The sequence below is a fragment of the Chenopodium album genome, chromosome 1, assembly GCF_948465745.1.
Source record: "Chenopodium album chromosome 1, dcCheAlbu1.1, whole genome shotgun sequence".
Lineage (NCBI taxonomy): Eukaryota > Viridiplantae > Streptophyta > Magnoliopsida > Caryophyllales > Amaranthaceae > Chenopodium > Chenopodium album.
In genome coordinates this window covers 23,067,060-23,073,059 of record NC_137834.1, presented here as the reverse complement: position 1 = coordinate 23,073,059, position 6,000 = coordinate 23,067,060, and positions in this window count along the sequence as shown.

Sequence of the window (6,000 nt, the reverse complement as noted above, 5' to 3'; positions counted from 1 at the left end):
CGGGCGCGAACTCGAAGAAAATTTTCGCCATTTTGCTCGCCCGACATTTCTTTTTAATTCACTTGATTTCTCCAAAAATCCGCCCGATCAGGCGAATTTCCCTTGATTTCTCTTCCTTCCTTGCGTGCCCGATTGAGCGAGCCTCGCCCGATCGGGCAAAATAAAGCTCCGATAAAACTCAAATTGTGCGCCCGATCGGGACTCCTTACCCAATCCGGCACATTTTTGCTCGATTTTGACCCTTAGGTGCGCGCCCGATCGGGCCCGTACTCAAATCGGATGGTTGTTTTCTTCAACTTTTTCTCTTTAAAACTCCTTACTTTATGATCTAATACCTGTACAAAAACACTTATGAAAGGTAAAATTGCACTCTCCTCACCTCTCTAAAAAAATAAAAATAAAACAAAGGAAAAACTAGTCTAGAAAGCAAGAAATGCGGGTTGCCTCCCGCAAAGCGCTGGTTTATCTAGGTCCCGCACGACCCTCTTACCACATTGAAGCTCAAAATGAACCGGAACCGCTTAGGTGAAGTAGTTCAACTGCACCAATCGTAGCCCCCTCATGATATAGCTTGAGTCTCTGGCCATTAACCTTGAACTCGTTACCATGTTCATCGAATACCTCCACCGAACCAAATTTGTTAGCCCTTTTGACAGTAAAAGGACCCAACCACCTTGACTTCAACTTTCCTAGGAAAAGTTTAAGTCTAGAGTTGAACAACAACACTTTATCACCTTCTTTGAATTCTCTCGGAAGGATCATCTTGTCGTGTCATCTCTTTGTCTTCTCCTTGTAGATACGAGCACTATCATAGGCCGTCAACCTAAACTCATCGAGCTGGTTAAGTTGAAGTAACCTCTTTTCTCCCGCTAATTTGGCATCCAAATTGAGCTCCTTAATAGCGCAATATGCCTTGTATTCTGTAGGCGTCGCTCGAAGTGCGCCTACGTTAAAAGCATGTGGTGAATATGCTTGGCACTCATAGGAAGTGGGAATTGACATACGATTAGGGACACGATTAGGGACAAGGAAAGTAGGGAGCCGCCAACAAGTTTTTAAGGAACTTGTAAACCGTTCACGGATCATAAAAGGCAACCACGATTAAGGGACAACGATAGGCAACAACGATTGACCCGTGAAGGTTACACCCCATTCATAATCCATGAGATTACTAACTCCACATGGTTCAGAACCACGAAAGGAGGATCGGAGATGATGGTACGAAGTGAGTCATGGAGTCACATTCGCCCGTATTGGCCTCTACTCGATTCTTATATTGAAAAGCATTCCTGTGATCTCAAAGGCATACAAACAATAATATTCAATTCGCTCCCAAATTATTATTTAACTAAATTGGTTTAATATTAATGCACACATAGTTCTAAAATATTGGTGATCACTTGAATTAAACAACAAGATTAAAAAGGAACCTAAACCGGTTGTCCAAATTATCTTATTAGGCGGGGTTTTCAATTACATATTCCCTTTAACATGCAATATGGTGATCATAATAAATATAATAAACATTAATATTAAAACCAATTTAATCACAATTCCAACAACATAAAATCGTTAGAAAAATAATAATAATAATAAAAAGAGCATGATCCTTACTTTGAATCTGTTTGCTTGCAACTACAAAATAATAAACGAGTTAGTAACTTCAAGGAAATAATAACTAAATTAAATTAAATGAAATCAGGTTGATTTTGGGGCCAAACCCTCAAACGATTCTACCTTTCACACCTTAGCTTAAGGACAGAACCTCGAGTAAAATATGGACTCCTTTGAGTGCTTGAAGAAGGAATTTTGAAGTAAAAAGGGTAGGCTAGTGTTTAGGTTAATAGCATAGAAGAGAGAAAATAAAAATAAGAGAATTCTGGTTTGCCCCGTACATCAGAAATGAGGGGGTATTTATAGGGAAAATGTGCTGAGGGAGCACACGGAACCCTAAAATGATAAAAACCCTAAAAAAGTATCCCGTGACACGGTCAGACTGTACCGTGACACGGTCAGACTGTACCGTCAGACGGTACACTTTCCCGTGACACGGTACAGTTTTGGAGTGACGCGGGAAATTTTCAGAAAGCGGAATGAAAAACGCGTTAAGGGTTTACGCGGAAAGGACACGGAACGTCCCGTGTCACGGCAGACCTCCCGTGTCACGGGAAGTCCCACCGTCAGACGGGAAGGGTTCCCGTGACACGGTCAGACTGTACCGTGACACGGTCACTTCCAGTCCATTTTTCCGTCTAAATTCATTTTTAACCCTAATTTCTTTCGGCTTTTTAAGTGCCGATTGATAATTTCGGGCTTTTTTCTGACTTTTATTATTTTGGCTAAAATAATAAAATAATAAAATAAAAATAAATAAAATGTTTGGGCCAAAAATAAATAATAAAATAAAAAAATAAAAAGGTTTGGGCTTAAAATTAATTAATAAGCTTGGGCTAAAATTAAAACTATGCTTTTACCAAACATCAAGACTAATCCATGGACCTTTCAAAGGTATGAATTTAATAAAATACGATTTTTTAAGCACTCTCGGGATTAAATACTAAACCCGACCAATAGAGGCGGTGAAAGGTTATTTATCATCGGGTTTGGTTTTGGGGAGACATTTTTAGGTGTCTACATATTCTAATTCCACCTGAAGATGACATACTTTACCGTACACGAGTCTATATGGAGTAGTACCTATTGGGGTCTTAAACGCAGTTCTGTATGCCCAAAGGGTGTCATCCAACTTATCGCTCCAATCTTTCCTTGATTTTGCCACCACCTTCTCTAGAATGGCCTTGATCTCACGGTTGGAAACTTCAATTTGGCCACTAGTTTGGGGATGGTAGGCTAAACCTGTCCTATGGTAGACACTATACTTTTTGAGGAGGGTGTCTAACTTCCGCTCATGAAAGTGAGATCCTCTGTCACTAATTATAGCTCTAGGCACTCCAAATCTTGGAAAGATAGTCTTCTTGAAAAGTTTGTGGACCACCTTGGCATCATTAGTAGGAGTAGCAATGGCCTCAACCCACTTGGATACATAATCAACGGCGACAAGAATATAGCAGTTCCCGTTTGAAGAAGGGAACTGTCCCATGTAATCTACACCCCACAACAAAAATTTCAACTTCCAAGATTCCAGTTTGAGGCATCTCATGCCACCGCAAGATGTTGCCAGTCCTCTGGCAAGAGTCACAAGCCTGCACAAAAATGTTAGCATCCTTAAACATAGTAGGCCAATAGAAACCTGGCTCATTAATCTTGGCCACCGTTTTGGTGGGGCCATGATGTCCTCCATATGGTGAGGTGTGGCAACTAGTAAGCACACCGTGAACTTCCCATTCGGGAACACACCTGCGAAATAATCCATCTGCAAACTCACGAAACAAAAAATGATCATCCCAAAAATAATGTTTAACATCAGAAAGGAATTTCTTTTTCTATTGGTAGGACAAGTCAGGAGGTAGAGTACCACCCACTAAATAATTAGCAAATTCAGCATACCAAGGGTGTTGCTCTACAACTTCATACAGGTTATCATCAGGGAAAGAATCATCTATAGGAAGAGAATCCTTACCCTCATCATACCTGATACGTGACAAGTGGTTTGCCACTACGTTCTTTGCTCCCTTTTTATCTTTTATCTCAATATTGAAATCTTGGAGCAAAAGAACCCAACGGAGTAGCCTAGGCTTTGATTCCGCCTTAGCTATCAAGTAATTCAAAGCTGCATGGTCAGTAAAAACAATGACTATGGAACCAACAAGATATGATCTAAAATTTTCTAAAGCATATATGACATCAAGAAACTCCTTCTCCGTAGTGGCATAGTTTACTTGGGCTTCATCCAAAGTTTTGCTTGCATAATAAATAGCATGCAAAACTTTGTTCTTTCTCTGTCCGAGCATGGCTCCTAGTGCAAAGTCGCTTGCATCACACATAATCTCGAAAGGTAGATTCCAATCGGGAGCACATATGATGGGTGCCGATATCAAAGCCTGCTTAATCCTGTTAAAAGCCTCCAGACACTCGTCAATAAAAATAAAAGGGGCATCCTTGAGTAAAAGCTGAGTCAGTATTTTAGTAATTTTAGAAAAGTTTTTGATAAAGCGACAATAAAACCCCGCATGACCTAAGAAAATTCTAACTCCCTTAACATTAACTGGGGGAGGTAATTGCTCAATCACTGAAATCTTAGCTTTATCTACTTGTTGATGTGTCTATTTTATATAGTAATTTACCCCCGTCCCTTGGTCATAATTAGTAGTGTTTTTGGCTCTTTTGAGCCACTTTTATTACTAATTTGTGCTTCCTAGTGTTTTCGTAGTCTTTGTTGAGTTTTATAGGAAATTGCGTCTTTGGAGCATTTTCTCGGGTTTTTCATGAAGCGACTACGGAATTAGAAGTGCACGACCATCTTTGAAGCCCAAGGCCGGTTAGAGTCGTGGAGCCGGTGATTAAGGGCTCGGTAATTGGGATCCCGAGGTATTTGGACCGAGTATTCAAGACCCAAAGAGGAAATCCGGATTTGGGCCGAGAAATCAAGCCCAATCGAAGTCCGAGCCTCAAAGTGGATCAAGGGCCCGATCGGGCAAGAGGTTGCACGATCGGGCGCGGCGCGGCGTTGCTGGTGTTGTGCGTGCTTATAGCGCGCCCGATCATGCGAGCGTCTAGCACAATCGGGCGATGCTGCGGAGAAGGAATGCGAAGAAAAAGGCGGGCCCGATCGGGCGCGTGTTTTTATATAGCCTGATTAGTTTAGTTTTAATTTTGTTTTAGGAAACGTTTATATACGAGTTTTGTACGGAATTTTAATTATCTTCTTTCTTAGACTTTCTCTCTCTACTTAGGATTTTTCTCTCTCTTAACTTTTCTCTCAAACCTTGTTCTTGATTATTTACATTAATACAGATTTATTTTGGTAACGATTTCTCTTTTCTTAATCTTAGTTATTTATTTTACTCCTTCCATCATAACTTGTTTTATTGCTTTGATTAGTTTAGTTTTTAATATGTGTGAGTAGTTCTATTTCTAGGGTTTATGGGGATGCATAAATAATATGAAGGGGTAATTTATTGTTGTTAATTATCAATGCTAGATTAATTTCCTATTGATTGATTTAATGCTCTGTGACTAGATTAGGCCTGATCTTTTATGCATGAGTTTGACAACATTGATTCGAGATTCGACAGATGAGAATTAATGTTTAGGTCTAGTTTCAATAGGCAGATTAATTTATAAATGGTTAGGTCGAGATTCGAGAGATGAGATTTAATACCGGTAAATTAATTGTGTGATTGTAATACGTAGCGAAAGCCCTTTACAATCTGGTTAATTGATGCATTGATGGTTGACTATTATTGATTATTGGTATTGCATGATAATTTCTTATTGAATTGTTTTAACGTTTTACAATTGCGGCTTGTAAAAGTATAGCAATATTGAATTGATGAATCGAGCAGATGTTGATTTGATATTAAAGGCTATTTTCAATAAGAACTTAGATCTAGTAAATTGCGAGAGCTTGTTAGATCTATGTTGATTAATAAATTGCGAGAGCCTATTAATCATGTTATTTATGCAATGTCAATGATTGATTACTATGTTTTACCCTGGAGTATTATTTATTGGTGAACCTATGCCCTAGAGCATTTTATATATTGTTTTCTTCCTATTCTCAATCTTAGTAGTTTAGTTTCTTATTCAAATATAAATATTGGTTACTTCATAATCTAGATTATTTTAGTTAATTAGGAATAGAAAGACTTGTTTCCCTGTGGAGATCGACCCTACTTCCCTATCTGCTTTAGTTAGAGGACTTAGGAATTATTTTTTGATTAGGGGATACGACTTTACCCTGTCAAAATTTGGCGCCGTTGTCGGGGAAACGGTTTTATTTTTATTTCTAATTGTTTTTGTAGTCTAGATTATTTTCTTTGTCTCAGAGAGCGTTAGTTCTCTGAGGAAAATCTCATATTTGCTTCTAGTTTTTGTTTA